This window comes from Protopterus annectens, chromosome 1.part0, assembly GCF_019279795.1.
Source record: "Protopterus annectens isolate FY-2018-M chromosome 1.part0, PAN1.0, whole genome shotgun sequence".
NCBI classification, from domain to species: Eukaryota; Metazoa; Chordata; order Ceratodontiformes; family Protopteridae; genus Protopterus; species Protopterus annectens.
This window is the reverse complement of record NC_056725.1, coordinates 1,964,165,482-1,964,185,989: the sequence shown is the minus strand read 5'-3', so window position 1 is coordinate 1,964,185,989 and position 20,508 is coordinate 1,964,165,482.

Here is a 20,508-nt window from a genome sequence, read left to right as displayed (position 1 = left end):
CTGGCAGTACAGCAATCCAGCCATCAGGCCTGGGATGATGTTTTAGGAAATACATTGCAGTAAATCTACATCTGTAACAAAATAGTGTTTTGCTTAACAGGAGCAGGACCAAACACCACCACATGTTCCACTATAAGAGGATAATACATCCATATACCTCTATTTATAGTAATTACTTTGTTAATTTATAGGTTGGTCAAAATCTGAGCATGAGAGTCAAACTGCAGTTGAACTCCTCCTCCCGAGAGCAAACAGCTGGCACCCATGTAAATGTATCTGCACCCTGACACACTGAATACTACAGTATTCCAATGCTGATCAAAAAAAGCCTAGCTGGACGCTCCTCTGCCATGGAAACTGTGGCACTCACATCCACAATATATGGTGTGATGGATACTGGGAGCTGTCATGTGTTCCTAGGTTCACCAGGAATTTCTCTGTAACTGAGTGTGGTTGTTCTGCTGCAGGCCCTCCACCAGTGACATCATGATCCCTGGTCACATCTGCTTCTCTTCTGCATGCAACATTAATTACATTCATGGCCCGGTGTCAAACCTGCTCATACGACCTGTTCTGGTGACCTATGGCATTCACATTACAGACAACGTCAGCCCATAATGCTGCCTGATGTTCCCTGTCATGCCTCCCCTGGACAGTATAAGTTCATGGTGTTGACAGAGGCTTTCCAGGATGATATCATTCTCAGCATCTGTAAAAAGGGCACATTGTCTGGGATACACGTTTCTTGAAAGACAACAAAATGGGAGCACATATCAGGATCACATACATGTTAGTACAATATGTAGAGATACAGCAAGAAAAGAATGGTTGGCATTATCCACTGCTTAATCACACCTGTCATAGTCCACAGTGTGCAAACATACAAACCATGTGGATGCAACTCAGATTCAGCAATAGTCAGCTATTCTCAAGTGTGCCATGACAGATACTGCTGTAAGATCACACACCCAGCACAGGAGTCCATTGTAGTGTGTCCCTAGGGGCACCTCCTCGATAATATGTTAAAACAACAGTGCCAAAAAAGAGCAGTGTGGTATTACAACCATTATGCAGTGACATTCCCATGAGACCAGTGTGCCACACTGACAAAAAGCATTCCACCCTTGATGTTCTGTATATCCTCTATATGTGCAACAAATCTGGAGATCAAGGCCATGTCATCATTACAGTTCTCAGAAAGGGTGATCAAGGCCATGTCATCATTACAGTTCTCAGAAAGGCTTAATGCTGTAATCCCCATTCTCCCTACATATATTCACACATATGCATCATGTTGTAACCAAAATGATTACATACCTAATGGAGTACAATACTTCTATGTTGATATGTGCAGATATATAAAGTGATTGGCAACATGGTCACTGCCTGAAGAAAGTCTCATACAGACTGGTTCCCATAGCCTGCTATTTGCCTTATTAACATGGTTCTCATTACCAAGTGATTGGGTCTTACTCAATCTGTGGTTCTGAACTGCTAATTGCAGCCATCAAAGATGATTTGCAGTATAATCACCCAATGGCATGCAACCACTGAACAAGATATAAGCCTTCATGTAGATTAGAAGCCCTTTCTGATATGTTGTGCTGGAAATTCCTGGGGTCAAGATACTACACAACCGCAGATGGTATGTCTGTAGCAGCTACATTTACATACCAATGTATGTGCTATAGGTTGCAGCTGATGTGGCATGTAATAGGCATTGGCATAGAGTGTGAACACTTTGGAGGACAAGAAGCTGTAAGAGTTACTGTGGGAGCTGAGTCAGCCTTGTTGTAGAGGTAGAGCCAGTGTAAAAGTACCTGTTCCACTGCAAATTAAGACTTGTGCTTAAGGTAAGTATGTTAGGCAATGGTGTTGCTTTCCTGTTGATACATGAATAAACAAATATTCATGGGTTCTGTTTAAGCAGCTTTATTCTATACAAACACATTACTGTAAAGCATAGCCGGCCTTAGGCATAGGCAAACTAGGCAGCCGCCTAGGGTGCTGCTCTAGCAGGGGCACTTTTCCAGTTTTTATTTGGTGTTGGTCGACCAGGATGAGGGTACCAGATGGTGTGGTGGGAGGTGTGCACTGGATGCCTTTTGCCTAGGGAACCAGTTGACCTAAGGCCACTCCTGCTGTAAAGCTCATTTGACTATGACTAAGTAACATATACAAACTAACTGCTGTGATCATACATACTTACACACTGGCTGCTTCTTCAAAATGGCACTAGAGATTGCATATGTCTGGAATATATGTGTACTCACAGCCTCGCATGTTTCTTAAAGACATAGCGCACACACACTACACTCTGATCTAAATCCTCCTTCTCTGAGAAATGGATCATGCAATTTGTCATGAGATATTTAGGATGCAGAAATCATAAATAATGTAGAGACGTGCATTATACAATACTAAGTACACATCTATATACAATCGAGTCCATGTTGCTGTGTATTTCACACTAGGTTTAGAAACCCATCCATATCATGTGACATAAAACTGAGAATCAGTTTTAGAAACTGGAACAGTCTCTGCAAAATGGTTGACCTGTGGAATATTCAAACTACTCTCTAGAACAGAATCAGACTTTTCAACATAAACTGGTCTGGAAACAATGTCTGACTCCGTCTTTGATTTAGAGTCTGCATCACAGAAAAAATGTGATTACAATGGTGATGATTCTGGTACAGGAAGAAGATGTCTGCTATTCCTCCTATAGTCTACACCCTTAATTCTTACCCAATAAGATCTCGACTTGGCACATATGCCTGTTATCTGTCCTATTCGATCAAAACTTTTGTTATACCATCTCTCCTTCCCTTAATGAATGAAGAAATCTGCTCGATCTGTCATAACTAGATTTCTGGATATTACGCTTCTTCAACAATTGAGCCTTGATTGTTTTTATTGTTCTTAGAGTTAGGCTGCAACAAACTTGATGAAATAAGTAGCGTAGTTCTAGTTTGTTTGGAAAGTAGTCTTTGAGTAGGTGAGCCAAGAATATCATCATGAGGTATGTTTCTGAGATTCAGTAAATTCAAGAATACATCGGTATTGTCACTCTTTGACTTTCCAAGTAATTGCTTTGCACTCTGTACTGCACGTTCAGCTAGACCATTGGATTGAGCATATTCAAGACTACTTGGACATGTACAAAGTCCATTCTCTCACAAATTTCTAAAACAACTGGCTAGGAAATTGAGTACCATTGTCAGAATATAGCTTGTGAGGACTACCATGAACTGAAAAATGATGTTTATGCTTAGTGATAACAGCTGTTGAGGTTAAGTTTGGTAGCAGATCAATTTAAAACCAGTTTGACTAAGAGTCTACCAAAAACAAATAGTGTTTATTATTTCATTCAAAGATAGACCAAGGTATTTCAGGTATTGGATTTAAATGAAGTGGATCTTTTTATGTACTATTACATATTGAACAAGAAGAAAGAACACTATCAATGTGTTTGGATAATGAAGGCCAAAATATTAGTTCTCCTGCCCTTCTCTTAGTGGATAATAAACCTGGGTGGCCACGATGCAAAATCTGAATATATTCCTGCTGTAATAAAGCAGGAGCAACAATTTTAGGACCTTTGAAAATGATACCATTTTCCATCAATAATTCATCTCTGTAGGGAAAGTATAATTGCACCTCAGGTGATACACCAGATTGTTTTGATAGCCATCCAACATTGATGTAGTGATTGAGCTTTTGTGAAATTTGATCAGCTATAGTGTGATCTCTCAACTCATCAAGTCTAGTGGTGGAAACATTATGCACTGACATTACATCAAAGTCAAAATTTTCAGCATCAAGCAGTTCTGTTGTACTTCTGGGTGATCTGGATAAAGTATCAGCCAGATAAAGCAATTTACCTTTAGTGTAGTCTATTTTGAAATGGTACTTTTGCAATTTGAGCATCATTCTTTGTAATCTCACTGGAGCAGACTGCATAGGTTTCTTGAGAATAGTAACTAGAGGCTGATGATCAGTTTTGATCTGAATAGCTCGACCATAAATATAATCGTGAAATGTGGAACATGCAAAAACTATGGCTAGAAGTTATTTCTCAATTTGAGCATAATGCATTTCAGTTTGAGTAAGTGTCCTAGATGCATAGGCTACTGGTTTGCCTTCTTGTAGAATAACTGCACCAAGACCAAAATTAGAAGCATCACAATATAGGATAACTGGTTTATTCACATCATAGTACCTTAACGTGGGGCAATTTTCTGCTTAAGGTCATCAAACACCTTCTGATGATGCTGTAACCATGACCATATGACATTCTTTCATGTTAGCTGTCTTAACAGTACTGTCAACTCATTGAAATCTGGTATACACTTGCCTAAATAGCTGACTATGCCCAGAAAATACTGTAAACTCTGCACATTATCGGGTGCTGGTATCTCTAAAATAGCTGTTTGTTTAGTTGGATCAGCTTTTAAGCCTGTACTTGTAAACAAATGTCCTATGTAGGTAACTTCTGGAAGTCTGAATTTGCACTTCAGAGGATTGAGCTTCAAATTTACTTCATGTGCTCTATGTATAACTTTCTTGAGGTTTCTGTCATGCTCTGCTTCACCATTGCCTCCAACTAGTAGATCATGTACTATCATGGCACAAGGATAACCTGAAAAAATATTCCATTGCATGCTGAAAATGTCACTTACAGAATTTATTCCAAATGGCATTCTTCGAAATCTGTATCTGCCAAATGGGGTACTAAAAGTAGTTGGAAATGAGGATTTGTGATCAAGCATCACTTGACAAAATAAAATCTTTGCATCCAAAACAGAAAATACAGTAGCTTTTGGTATTAGAGCTGCAACTTCCTCCACTCTGCCCATTGGATGATACGGCCTCTTTAATGCTTTGTTCAAATCTCTAGGGTCAATGCACATTCTGATTTCTTCTGAGCCTTTCTTGTGAGAGGCTACCATGGATGACACCCATTTAGTTGGTTCTATGAATGGATAAATCTCACCTTGCTGCATCACCTTGTCCAACTGAGCTTTGACTTTATCTCGCATAGCTATCAGAACTCTTCTTGCTGGTCTGACCACTGGAGTGACTTTGAGGTCTAATTTCACAGAATGCACAACTGCATACTTGCCCAACTTGTCATGAAAAACATCAGCATACTCTGAGAAAATGGCTTCTGCAAAACATGAACTTAGAACTGCACTCACATGATGAACATCTTTAGCAAAAGAAAGAGATTCATTCTCAAACTATCTTTGACTTTGAGACCTAATAAAGATTGCACTGGTCATCGGACTGCATGGAATAATAAGTTGTAACAGTTCTCAGCCAAATAACATGGAAGTATTACTGAATCTTCGGTTTGAATTTCTTCACCTCTGTACTCAACAAGTCTCGCACTGTTGGTTACATTGAGTAGTTAATTGATTCTTACTTTTGCAAATGTATCTGCTGATATAACATTGCACTTTGGACCAGTGTCCACTTTGAGCTCTGTGGATTTCCCATTGATCCAAACTGTGCAAAACACTTTACTCCTTGTTAATAAGTTTACTGCGTAAACTCTTTCTCCCAGTAATGATACACCAGTTACATAGAAAGCCAATTGTTTTGGCTCTACTTGATCAACTTGTTTTCTTGTATGACCTTTCTTTACAACTGTGTGAGGCTTTCTTGATTTGCAAAACTTTTAAAAGTGGTTCCATTTTTTTTACATTTATGGCACTGCTGACCATATGCTAAACATTTCTCTCTTTTAGATTCATGATTTGCACCACAGTTTTGACAGTTAACAATAAAGCTAGACTTGGGTTTTGCGGACTCATGCTTATATAGCACTGAGATGGCAGCGGAGCTTGCACTTCTCCTGGAACTTTCTGGAATACTCGCCACCTTCTTCAGAATTCCTATGATTGCTCTTTGCTTAGGCCAGTTTCTGCTTGCCACATGTTGCATACTGTTTATGTTTGCTCTGGAGCTTACTAAAACCATGCTGTTGTCATTTGTAAGCATGCTCGTGTGCCTTTCTGTCACCTCATTGCTCTGAAAAAAATCTCTGTTGTCTTAGTAATGTCAAATCACTGTCACAAAGTAGAATCTTACTCACAGCAGCACTATTAATACCACATACAAGTTTATCCTTTATCAGTTCATCTTTCAAGTAACCAAACCAACATGTTTTGGCCTTGTTCCTCAAGTCATTTATATAAGTTGAAAAAGTTTCCTCTGGTTTCTGATTCCTTGTGTAAAACAAATGCCTCTCTAAAGTAATGTTCATCTGGGAGTTGCACATTTCTCTGAACTTACACTTTAAACACTCTGGGCCTTCTCTGGATTCAGCTTGCACAACAATATGGCGGTCTGCACTTTCACCTTCATACACTGCTGGTGCATATACAAATGATCACTCTCTTTATATAGTCTCAGATCTTATTAGATTTAATAAAATAAATGCCCTTGTGCATGCATCTATATCTGCATAAGCTGCTTGTATAAAAATATCATACTCCTGTTCAAATATTTTCCAGTTCTCTGCAATACATTGGTCAAACACAAGCATTTGTGGTTTTCTAAATCTGTTTGCCATATTAACACATACCAGTGAAGGGTCTTGCAAATACATACACACACACACACACACACACACACATATATATATATATATATATATATATATGTGTGTGTGTGTGTGTGTGTGTGTGCATAAGTAATTGTCATGAACATTCAATTTGGTTATTGCTCTTTTTCTTTACAACTGCCCTTTCTTTCTTTATGCTTGTTGCCATTGTGTGAATAAATAACCACATAGTGCTTTCAATTGACTGGACTTTGGAAAACAAACCTCTCGGGCTTCTCGATGCTTTATTGCACTTAGCAAAATACCTTTGCAAATTTCTTAATGCTTCACTGTGCTTTATGAAATAGCTTTTTAGTTTCTTGATGCTTTATTGTATTTAGCAAAATAATTTTTTCAATGTGTTTTTTGAAATAACTTTCTAGCTTTTTCAATGCTTTATGAAATCCAGCAGAATAGCTTTTCAACTTATTTACTGCTTTACAGAGCTTAACAAAACACTTTCTGGGATTTTGCGATACTTTAGCAACTTCAATAAGTTTCTCAGACTTTTGCAATGCTTTTTCGATAAGTAAAGACAACAATGCTGAATCATCGGCTATCGGGATTGATAAAGGCAAAAATGCTAAAGTAGTTACTTGGAAATGTATTGATAGAGGCAGGCATGGAACAGTCATGCATTATTACTTTATCAGAATTGATAAAAGCAAAAATGTTAATGTAGTTGCTTGGAAATTTATTGATAGAGGCAGGAACGGAACAGTCATGCATTATCACTTATTAAAGCCGTCGCTTTAAGAAACAAAACTGGATGCGTTCCGAACCAGCAGGAACAGTTCAAAAATACGATAGCACAATGGTAATGTAAAAGTCCAGTAAAATATCCAAAATACCTCTCTTTATTTTAAGCTCTATTCACAGGCTTTTCGTCATCCACACGCTGACTTCTTCAGAAAAGCATAAAACAATTATAAAATCAACCACCTGGTTTAAATACATCTTTAAAAGTCACATGATCACTACCATTTCACCTGACATTTAAACTTTTTTTGGTCCCACATCAATTAAAATATAGCATAAATGCACGATAAAAATCTTGGATATACCTACAACAGGAACGCTAATTGTAGCGTATCACATGTGCCTGGTAACAACTAAAGCAGTGTTTACAAAACAATTCTGTGAAGTTATAATACACCAGTAAAAACAAAAAAATAGTAGTTTTACTTTGGTTGTGCCCTGAATTTGAATCTATTATTGACCTAAAATTATTTGTTAGAAAATTAAATTTTCATGTACTTTTAGAAAACCTTACTAGGGACAAAGGCAATTTCTTTATTTCAAGTACTTTTTCCCTCCTCTACATCCATCTTTAAATGTATTTGAACAAGTGTGTGAATTAGACATGCGACATACTTTAAACCGTCCTTTACCAAATCAAAGCAATAAACCCAACATCAGTAAGGAAGAGAAAATGTTATTAGATTCACTAACCAACTCTTCAGTAAGAGTCATGCAACCTGATAAGGGAGGATGGTTGGTTGTTATGAATGAGGAAGATTATATTAGGAAAATGGAAATCATTGTCAGTAGCGACACATATACTGAGATATCCAGAAATGAATTAAACACGGGTAATTCCAGAGTGTCATGCTATTTTAGAGATATGTTTATTAATGGAACCATAGACCTGGATTTACTAAATTACTTTTCCTTACCTACATATAGAATTCCTACCATCTTTGGATCTCCCAAGATCCACAAACACTCTTCCTATCCACCTATGCGCCCACTGGTTAGTGCCAGGGGCAGTATCACTTATGCCTGTGCAAAAGTAGTAGGTAGTATTCTTAAGAAATATGTTACCAGTGAGTCTCAAATTTCAAAAGATTCTTGGTCTTTCCTCTCTAGGATCAACGAGACTAATTACAGTGAGGACAGTATTTTCTTAACTGTTGATGTGAAGGATCTTTATTCCTCCATCCCTCACTCAGTAGCTCTAGAGTGGATCCCAGCCATGTTAATACGAAAAAAAGCTCCAGTGAGTGAAATCCAAATAGTTAGTGAACTACTGGATATAATCTTGACTCATAATTATGTATTTTTCAACAATAGATTTTTCCATCAGTTAATAGGGGTGCCGATGGGTTCCCCTTGTGGAGCCAGTGGAGCCAATTTGGTCAAGGCATATTGGGAGGTCAACTACATTCTTTCCAACCCCCTATTTATGGATAAAGTCTCCCTGTATACATGATTTTTGGACAATATTTTTATCATCCTGAAGGGTAATGTTGAGACAGTCAACAAGCTAATGGAGTTGTTTAATTCATCTACAGAATTCTTCCAGTTCACCCACAATTTCACTACCGACAGGGTAGCGTACTTGGATATTGACCTTGTGAAAGATAAAGAAAAAAGATGCTTCATAGCCAAGATTCATAGAATTGAGACTTTTTTGAACAGCTATGTGCACTTTAACAGTTGCCACCCATTCTCTCAAAAAAGGTCAATTATCAAAGGACAATTGGTCAGGGCTGCCCGTATGGTAACCCGAGACTGTGATTTCTTGGAGGAATGTTCTTTTATGTCCAACCTGTTTTTAAACAGGGGTTATCCAATATATCTCATCAATAACCTCGTAGGAGAGGTCCTAGAATAAGAGGGCTACCGGAGTTTACAAACCAATTTTCAGTCAAGATTCTTTGGAGCTAGACACTAATGTCATGCATAGAGTTCTAGAACTTCCAATGTTCAACAGTTTTATACTGATGTACAGTATGGATGCCAAAGAATTATTTTCCATTATATTGAAAGATTGGAATTTAATACTTCAGGATGACTCGCTTGGTAGATCAATGGTTGAACGACCAAGAATAGTGTTTAGAAGGAGTTCCAACCTTAAGGGTATCTTACAGAAGAAACTGCCTAGTTCCAACCTTAAGGGTATCTTACAGAAGAAACTGCCTACACTCAGTACCAGGGATGGCATGTTTAAATGCCACATGTGCCGGTACTGTAGTTATATCAAGACAGGTTCTAGATATGTAATAAGAGATTTAGTATATCACATCAGGGGAAGATATAATTGTCTAAGCACACAAGTGGTATATATAGCTCAATGTTCTTGTTGTCCAGCGTTCTATGTCAGGAAAACAGATAGGAAATTACAGAATGCATATATGAACATTTATATGCCATGAGAAAAGGCAAAAAGGAGAATGCCTTATCCAAACATACCTTGGAAAATCCAAATCATACCTTTCAGTTTTATGTTATAGACCAGGTTAAATCTGATGGTAGAGGAGGTCCAACATTCCTACTCTTGGAATACAGAGAGTTGGTATGGCAACTAAGATTGGACATGTGCCATACACCTGCCATTAATGGCACTTTGACTTTAACTTGCCTTTTAAAATTAAAGAGGCTGAATAGATAATATTTTTTACCTTTCAAATAGGCTACACCTGGCATTTATATTTCTGCTGAATATTTTGATTGTTTAGAAAGGTTTGATTTCTAAACCACTAAACAGCAACTAAACAGATTATATCTGGTACTTCACAAATTGTTGGCCATTTATTATTATTATTTTTGGAATACCCTTTGAATTTTTGAATTGTTCCTTGGTCCTATTTAGTTACAGTGATAGAAATATAGGGAGGTTACATATTCTTTTTTAGGGACACCTGTACCTATATATTTGTCTTTTATCATTAGGTTATTGTATTATTTGTTAAATTATTCTTAGTACAGTTGTTAAAAGTATTTTTACTGTACTTATAAATGTGTTAGTTTAGGAGTGGATTTCACCTTAAGATGGTGTAGGTAAAATACACCTTTACAGTATAACTTATTCTATCTTTTTAATATTATCATTGTAACTAATATCGAGAAGGTACCTACTGGTTCCTTTATCTTTACTTGTATGCAGCCGTGTTTACAAACAAAAGGGGAAGAGTCAATTTCCCCACAGGAGATGTATTACAGCAGTAAGGTTTTGTATCGGCTAAGTCCAATATTGTTCTTTATTTATAAATACAAAGCCATGACCTTAACTGAACTGCTGATTTGGGTGAGTCTAATTAAATTGTTTGTCCCACAGGAGCTGTATTACGGCAGTAAGGTTTTGTATTGGCCATTTATGAATACAAAAGCCGGGACCTTAACCGAACTGCTGACTTGGGTGAGTCTAATCAGATTGTTTGTTATCTACAAATTCAAGACACAACCAAAGTAAAACTACTATTTTTTTTTTGTTTTACTGGTGCATTATAACTTCACAGAATTGTTTTGTAAACACAGCTTTAGTTGTTACCAGGCACATGTGATACACTATAATTAGCGTTCCTGTTGTAGGTATATCCAAGATTTTTATTGTGTATTTATGTTATATTTTAATTGATGTGGGACCAAAAAAAGTTTAAATGTCAGGTGAAATTGTAGTGATCATGTGATTTTTTAAAGATGTATTTAAACCAGGTGGTTGATTTTATAATTGTTTTATGTTTTTCTGATGAAGTCAGCGTGTGGCTGACGAAAAGCCTGTGAATAAAGCTTAAAATAAAGAGCGGTATTTTGGATATTTTACTGGACTTTTACTTTACCATTGTGCTATCGTATTTTTGAACTGTTCCCACTGGTTTGGAACGCATCCAGTTTGGTGTTGTAGTTTTGTTTTTTTTACGCTAATTTGGTTTGCTTTAAGAAACATTCAAGAACTTTGCAATGCAACTGAGCAATTCATGAGCACTGAAATACTCTTGTAATCTTTTATAAGAGACACCTTTCTTTAGTACAAGAAAGTCATTAAGCAATTGCACAATGCAAACAATCTGATTTTGGTTGCCCAAATTCAATGTCTTGTGAGATATACGCATTTTGCAAATAACTAGGTGCAATACACTGAAATGTTTCCAAATGGCGGCACCTTGTCAGGCAGATCCTTACAATACAAGAAGCACTTTGTAATGGTGGCACTCTGCAAACTGTCACAGCCAGCACAATAACTTTTCTTCAGACAGCCATACTTCAATTGAATAATACAAGATAGTTGCACTCTACAAACAGTGAACTCTTTGAAATATATGCACAGTAATAAGCACACACTATAAGCACGTTTGCACACGCCGAGATGCTTCAAATGACTTTACTTACTTTTCTGATATCAAAGTCTCAGTTATCCCCAAACACAGCACTTTGCCCAACATAGCAGTTGCCTTGCTTTTTATATATATATATATATATATATATATATATATATATATTTTTTTTTTTTTTTTACTGTGCCCCATTTCTTTCTCATTTATTTATTATTCTTTGTACTCGTTTAATCCCTTTTTTCTTTTTTCATGTCCAGAGTACTTTCTTTGTGCTCATTTTACTCTAAACATCCCCAGTTATGCCTTAAACACACTGTTTCTGCCTTAAACATGCTCATTTTGTACTTTAACATGCTCATTTTATCTTTAACATGTTCATTTTGTACTTTAATCACATTTGTTTCATCAAACACTTTTATCTTAAACATTTTCTTTAGTTCAACTTTTTGAGCTTTCCGCTTGCCTGATAATATGGTTTATGCCCTTGTAATGCCTTTTCTTGACTCTGTGCATCAAGTAAATAATGTGTGTTGCTTTTCATTACCTTTAATTCCTTCTGGTTATTTTTGCACTGGTTTGCCTTGGTTTTGCCTTCGCCGTTGCCTTTATATCTCATGGCTCGAATGTTTTATTCTTTTCCATCCTGGTTCTGACATCATGTCACTTTTGTGTTGGTACATGAATAAAAGAGTCTTTGTGGGTTCTGTTTAAGCAGCTTTATTCTAAAGAAACACATCACTATAGAGGTTTATTGACTATGACTTAAGTAACATATACAAACTAATTACTGCAATCATACATGCTCACTCTCTGGCTCCTTCTACAAAATGGCACTAGGGATTGCATGTGTCTGTAATTTATATGTGCACACACAGCCTTGCATGCTTCTTAAAGACATAGCACAAAAAATGCTACACTCTGATCTACAAACGGTATCACTAATAGAGTACTAGGCAACATGCTTGTTGTGTCCTTGAGCAACATAGGGATAATTATACAATTATGTGAATTATTTGGGCAACTGTCAGGCCTGTGTTACATTATGGTAGTCATGTGGAATATGTGTACTTGCAGTCTTTGTTACTAACAGGACCTCCATATGTGTATGTTAGCTGTGCAGCTGTGCTAATCTGTAATATTATTATGAAGTGATTGTGTGGTGTACCTCTGATATTAGTAAGCCTCATTTGCATTACCTAAGTTAAAGTCCTCTGTGGTTGCATATTAATGCATGACATGACACTTTATGCACTTATAGTGTTGCTATAGGGATATGTCAATTGTGTCCCTATTTGCAAGGCTGTGGCTTCCATCAGTGATAAGCAGGCATTTCATTTGAAATGCACTGTGTGGCTAAAGAGTGCATGACTCAATCATTCATTGATGGCTTCACAATAGTGTACTTTAAATGCTACACACCATTGGATTTGAACCCAGGACTATGTGTGGCAAAAGGTACTGTTTGCACAGCATTTAACAGACTGACCTACTGAGTCACTGTTGCAGCAAATGTATCTGTGATGGTATAAGTGCACACATACAGTCGGTGACATACCTCCATTACATCCATTGTTATGTGCCTGGCTTTATAGGGATGTATTTCTCCACCAGAGTCCAAGCTGAACATGTATTTTTCCATTAATGCTGTAGCAGGTATATTTGTACATGTTGCCATTAAAAGCGGCCAATTATCTGTTATTACAGACCTCAGTTACATCCATTAGTGTTTGGCTTTCTAGTGGTGTACTCCCATACCAGACTAAAAAATACATTCCCAGTCTTTCCATTACTTTTTCAGCAAGTTTGCATGATGTGGCGTGATGCACAGCTGTGCTTACACATGCTTAATTATGGTAACTTGCAATTTCTATGTTTTGCTTAAACCACCTGTTTTAATTAACAGCTGTGTGGTGTGGCTGGTTAATGCAGTGGTCTGCAGGTGCGATGGTCTCAGGTTTGAAATAGGTGATAGGTGTTTATTTTGTACATATTTATTATCATTAAAACATACATATCGATATAGCTTCATTTAGCTGAGCTTAGCGATGCTGTGTGATGGGTAGTGTCACACAAAAAATCTTTAAAGAAAAGAAAAAAGGGGAGATAGGACAGTGGTGAAATGGGGTGCAAGCAGGGGAAAAAAGCATAGTGAAAGGTAGGTAGGTATGTGCAGGAAGGGTGTAGGGAAGAACTATAGCTATCCATTTCTTGTACAGCAACAACTGTGCATCTGGACAGAATTTGTAGATACATTTGGATGTCACCCCCAGAGAGAGGGGTGAGGACAACATAACTGCATTGTCAAGCCAATTGAACCAGATTATTTGTGTCCAATGGACATGTGTGCAAAATGGAGAGCTATGTATGGGACAATATTTTTGGGGGGACAGGAATCCATTTTTTTAAGGTGAGAGTGGAATGTTGGGGAAGGGAAATAGGTACATGTGGGGATGTAAGTTGGGAAGGTGAGGAAGCTTTTGCTAACAGACAAGACAGCAGACAGGGGTGGTGTGACATAATAGGGGGGTGAACAACTTGGATGGGGAAGGTGTTGTGGCTTCCCAGTCTCACGTACCTCCATAAGGTAGCAATGTGACTCAAGTCCCCACCCAAGGGAATGTTAGCACTGCTCCTTCACTGCACAGAAAGTGGCAGGGTGGAGGCTGGGCTTCAGGGTGAGCCTACCACACCAGGGTGGTCAGCATGCTCTCCATCTGGTGCAAACAGCATCCAAAACCATGGTACACAATCCTGCGCACCAAGCACGTGGTAGTTTATTGTAAGTGACAACACCTTCTCCACCACCAGTCTCAGAGAGGGGATGAGCACCATCCTGTGCAGCGGAAATATCTGATGCCACAGGTAGTGCAGGGGCAGCAGAGATGGCAACACCAGCCTGTCCCAGAAGTGCTGGGCCCAGGTGCCACAGCCAGAGGCAAGGTAGGTGGATCATCAGGAACCTGCCTACCTTGTTGTGCTATAGTAAATTAGGTATAAATATAAGTTAAGGTTAGTAATAACCAAACTAATGTTAGTATTAACATAATGGAACATAATATTGATTGATAAAAATACATATTAAGGTATATTATGTGGAACAAAACATTAAATAACATAACAGTAAGTATGTTAACAGCAAACCAGAATGAAATAACCCATAATGCCAACAAAACAGTTAAGCAGACTATATTAATATTAAATAATAATAATAATAATAATAATAATAATAATAATAATAATAATAATAATAAATGACATTAATAAATTAAAGAAGATAAGGGGTGGGGAGAGAGAAAAAAATATGCTATTAGTGAATTTGCAGATTATATTAATACACAGACTGCTAATACATTCTTCTACAGATGTAGTGTCAGTTGTGACTACAGTCACTCAAATTCTTGTATAGAGGATGTACTACATACATACCTCTCAAGCTGTTGCCATGGGAAAGTATGGGCCAAGCAATAACAAATGCAAGTACACAAATACACAGCAGAACTGTTTCACATAATGTGCATGTACATAACTACCAAGGTGGTCTGTAAACAGATTTGCACATACAATGCATTTCAGGTAATCATTTATCTGCTTATCATGGACCAGACAGATTGGGTAGTTGTCATTATTTTATGAAAAGTCGTGACACTTGGGAGGTATGTCTGTGTACATTACATAGACTAGACAGCCATTGTGTCTTAGTTGGCAGACATGGGAGTAGAACCCAAACGCTGTGACTGCAAGGGATATGTGCACATTATGTAACAATTGACTGCAGCAACATTAGAACAGGCATGCAATAAATACAGCACTACTGGACTTATTCTAACATACTGTTATGAAACCACAATTCTGCTTTACACTTTATTATTATTGCTCCTCAGAATCTGTGAAGTACAAACATGATATCACCCAGAACTTGGGCTATTTTACCCTTATACCTTGTTCCTGGAGTGGGAGGTATAAAGAGCATTATGTGAGTGAATGGTGGCTGCAGACAGCCCTGAACCATACTGTGGGTTGTGCAGTACATTTATCAGGCTATTGTTTTTCCTTTATTTATTTCAGTTTCACAGTTGACTGCAGCAACATTAGAACAGACATGCAATAAAGACAGCACTACTGCACTTATTATAACACAGTTATCAAACCACAATCCTACTTTATGCCTTATTACTTATTGTTATTGGTATTGTTTATTGATTACTGCACTAAAGTATCAGAAAATATTTGTACTTACCACACTCATGGTGCATCCAGGCACGATGCCAGGTATGAGACTGGATGTTGCAACTCCATTCAACTGCACCTGTTGGAAGAGAAGCAAAGCATTATACATACCAGTATTGAACAGATTCAGCCTGTATTTTAGCAAAGTAGTGAGAAATATACTTAAATGTCTGTGGGCATGCCCAACTCTAGCATCTTGGACTCAGGTGTCTAAGGGTCCCCTCTTTCTTGCTTCAAGTCATCACAGTGGTGAGACACTGCTCACTAGTGCGGTGGATACCAGTAGCACTGACCAACTGATACCAGGCTTCAGCTTTACATTCTGAGCCCTGGTAATTGTCCTACCTGGAAAGCCATATACAAATATATTTTAAATACCTGCTGCATTTCTAACCATGACAGGAAGTCAAGTACCAACCCCTTATGGAAAAGTAGTGTAATGTGACTTGTCAGGCTTTCAAATGCCTGTAAAAAAGTACATTTGGTACCTATGTTTTAAATATTATGTCTTAGACTGCAGCTTAGAGTTGTTAGGAAAGTTTTCAAGTCACTGTATTTGAGCAATCTGAAACAAACTGCATCCAAGACTGCCATTTCCTGTAAAAATATTCATGATTTTTACTTGTGATGTAATGACAGCTCAGTATAAACCCATGTTTGCACCTTAAAGAAGAGTCATGTATCAACCAGTAATGGTCACCAATTATAGTACATATCAAGTTCTGACTGTCTAATGGTTAGAAAATTTGTGTCTATATCACGTTATCGAAATCTTACTACATCAAATCACTAAAGGTCGACATCTAGTGATCAATGTAGTAAAATATCGAATAACGTTTAAAAAAAAACAAACAAAAATAAAAACTAACTAGCGTAGGCAGGGGGGCAAGCTCCCCTGCACCCCCCACACCCCCCTACTTAAATATTCCAGCTCCGAGACCACACTACATTGAGGTAAATGGAAATCTCCCCCTACGGAGATTTCAGTTTACCTGCACAATGTTCTATGCTTTCGATGTTGTGGTGCCGACAATATCAGCTTCAATATTGTCGGCTTTCGACATCGTGAAGTAGACCCGAAAATTCTATATTCAGTACCTTTGCATAAATAGCCATAGGTTAGTTTTGACTGATGAACTCTTAATAAAATACCAGAGAATTATACAAGAATAATCAGTACAAAACAAAACTGTCATTCTAGCCTTAGAGTTTTAAATACACGGCAAAGCTGAATTTCATCCAACACATTGCTTTTTTCTTTCCAAACAGTCTTGATCATGGCAAAAAGTCTTGTTGAAAAAGTTCTATTTTCTGGAGAAATATATTTGGTATTTACTTCTGATGCAACAGCAGCTCAGTGATGCACATATACTTTTGTCATGAGCTGCATTCCATGCTCTGAACAGGAGAAATGTAGCCAGACCCAATGGAAAGTGAGGAGAGTTCTAGATGTAGAATATTGTAATAGTTATATTATATATAGAAAGAAAGATAAGTGTTTTCATTTCTTGATCTGATTTTAAATTCATTTTAACAATCTGTATCTGCTTTTGCTAAGGTCTTTAAGTCTACTTTGGTAATTACAGTGGAGTTGTATTACAGTTTGCTTTTTAAGTGCTCTATTAAACCCTGGTTTCATTCTTGTGCACTGACTGTATGTCAGGCTAGTTCAGGATTTGCCTTTGCATTAAGGCAGTTCCGGGTAAGTCATTTCAGAACTAATTGTCTAATTGTCCTCCCCCACACCCTGTTGTAGCTGTGTTCCTAAACCGAGTATTTCTGTTGTTGCCTGCCCATTATGATAATTTGACAACACAGTTCTCTCCCTCTCCATGTTTATTGGCTGTTGACAATAAGATAAGTATGTAAGTATCATTTTACAGACTCTCTCCCCTTAAACTACTCTCAAGGCTAAAAACCCTTTGATAAAATTGCTTTACATTGAGTGTACTGATATTGCTTGAATTGATGTTAGTATCGAATTAGTGAGTTTTTTTTGTTTGTTTGTTTACCATAATCAGTTTAATGGTTCTTGCAGGTAGAACAAGGTTTCCATGCTAGTTGTTTTGTACTGAAATTTAAATAGTTAGTAGCAAGTCCATCCAAACATTATTCTAAAACCAGACTCCAGGTAGTTATAATTGCACCTGCCCCGAGTCATTCCTGCTGATACTATGGACCAACACTTCTCCACAACTTCTCTAGCCAGCCTGATTAAGATGGGTATATTGAGGCAGTGTAAGAATTGTCTCATGCTGTGTGATGAACATTTATTACTAAAACACCATAACACAGTGTGTGAGAGATGTACATTTATAATATCCTTTTAGGCTAAAGACTTGCACACAATAAACTCAGACGCAAAAATTGCCAGCAGTACACCACATATCACACCTCTCTAAGGCCATCACAATACTCATAATCCATCATAAGCTGATGTTCTAAAGATTAATAAATGTCAAAGACCTCCAAAACACATCACAGACACAAACCATACTCAGCAAATTAAACCTAATTTCTCACATAGCACATTGTGTCCCAAATTCACAGATGCTGAGCCCAAAAAGGCAATCATTGACCCATTCAGACATTCTTGCTATAGGTGACTCCATTGGAAGACATACATATGTGCATCTTACCAGGCTGAGTAAGGAAAGATTGATGGTTAGTTGATTGTCTGGTGCCAGGATCTATCAGATCATGCATGAATTTGTGTCCTTGAAGAACAAGTACCAGTATGAATCTATCATAGTTCATGCCAGTGTCAATGACTTGAGGTGTATCTCACTGGACTATATGAAGAGAGACATGGCAAAGCTCTCAGACTATGTGTCCAAAACAAGTATGAGCAGCATTCTACCTTCTCCAAGGATGATGCCATGATATGAGAAAAAATAATTGGCTTACTTTTTGCTGTCATTCAAAAGGTTCCGATATTTATCAGCCTCGGAGGATATGATCAACTGAACATGCTGCTTTGCCGGGGATGGCCTGCATCTGTCCCCTATAGGGTTTTGATTATTGGCAAAGCATATTGTCCACCCCCAGTGACTTTTTTAGGCAATGCCATCCCGATAAACCTATCAACAGAATGAAACAAGTGAAGGGAAATATGAAGGTGTTATTGATCAATGCTTGAAGCCTAAACAAGAAACTCAGGCTGTGCAGGGCTATAACGCCTTCCACGCATTTACACCAGCTGCTGTGCAAGGGGGGGGGGTAGAGATGGGTCCATCTACATCCAGAAGAGACTCACATTGAGGCTGATAAAGCAGCATGAGGCACTAGAACTTCTTCATGTCCAAATAACTATCAAAAAGGTCCTATATAATAATACTTTAGCAAGCTATGGATCTCTCTCTGACAAAAGAAAGCCACAACACATATCTACAGGGAATAGAATCGCTCAGTATTAAAACCAATACCATTTTCCTAGGTGATCTAAACTATCCAACTATAGGCTTGGAAACCTACACCACCATTATTGCACAAACACAGAGATTGTTAGACTTTGTCAATATAAATGCCCTGGTACAACTAGTCAAAGTATTCACTAGTGGGAATAATGTCTTGGATTTTGCCCTTACTAATATAAAAGCATCTTGCACCACCCCTTGTGTATCTTTGTCACTTGTTAGGTCTGACCATAAAGCAGTCTCCTTCAAAATAAAACTAAAACTAGAAATGTCTTCCATCCAGATACCTAGAAATTTCTTTGAGAAAAACTACCTACTCTTAAGTGATACATTGGCAAGCTTCAAATCCCCACCAAACCCATTTAACTAAATTGAATACACAGAAACATATACTAGCTGTACCCCACAGGAACAAGCACAAGGGAAACCACAGAAACAAACCCACATGGTGAAACCATAGTATCAACAAGTTTTATAATTAAAGGAAAATAATTTTGACCAAAAGTAAAAAGAGTAATTCCCACAATGTTAGGCCCCTTGTCACTGAACTAAACAAACAATCCAGGAGCTTAATAAAATCTACCAAAGCCAAGTTTAAGGGTAAAATAGCTACCCAAACCAAAGACATTCACAAGGCATTTTTAGTTATGTTTGTAATCTCAAAAGCACAATGCAGCAATGGCTAATTTGATTGTGAATGGTGTCACCTACACTGAGGCTGAAGATATAACAAATCTACTGGCCGATAAATGTATTTCTAACTTTACCCTTCTCTCCTCTTTATCTGTCTCTCAAGATATACCTGAAAATGGCACACTTCCAGCTATCACACAAGACCAAGTCCTAAAAATGCTATCAAAGCTAACAATACTACATTGATGGATCCTGACAATATCCCTGGATGCATCTTAAATAGAATGAATCTAGACTTAGCCACACCCCTAGCAACACTGTTCAATGTCAGAACAGCTACAGTCATCCCTCTTCATAAGGGAGGACCTTCCACACACCCAGGCAATTATAGACCCATGAGTCTTAACCAACCTCATATGCAAAGTCATGGAAATATTTATTATGGAATTAATCAGTCAGGACATAGGGAACCTCCAAACGCTGGACACATCTCAGTTTAGATTTGTCAAAAGTAGGTCATGCTTACTCAACCTGGTGGATTTTTTTGAAAAGGTCACCAGTGCAA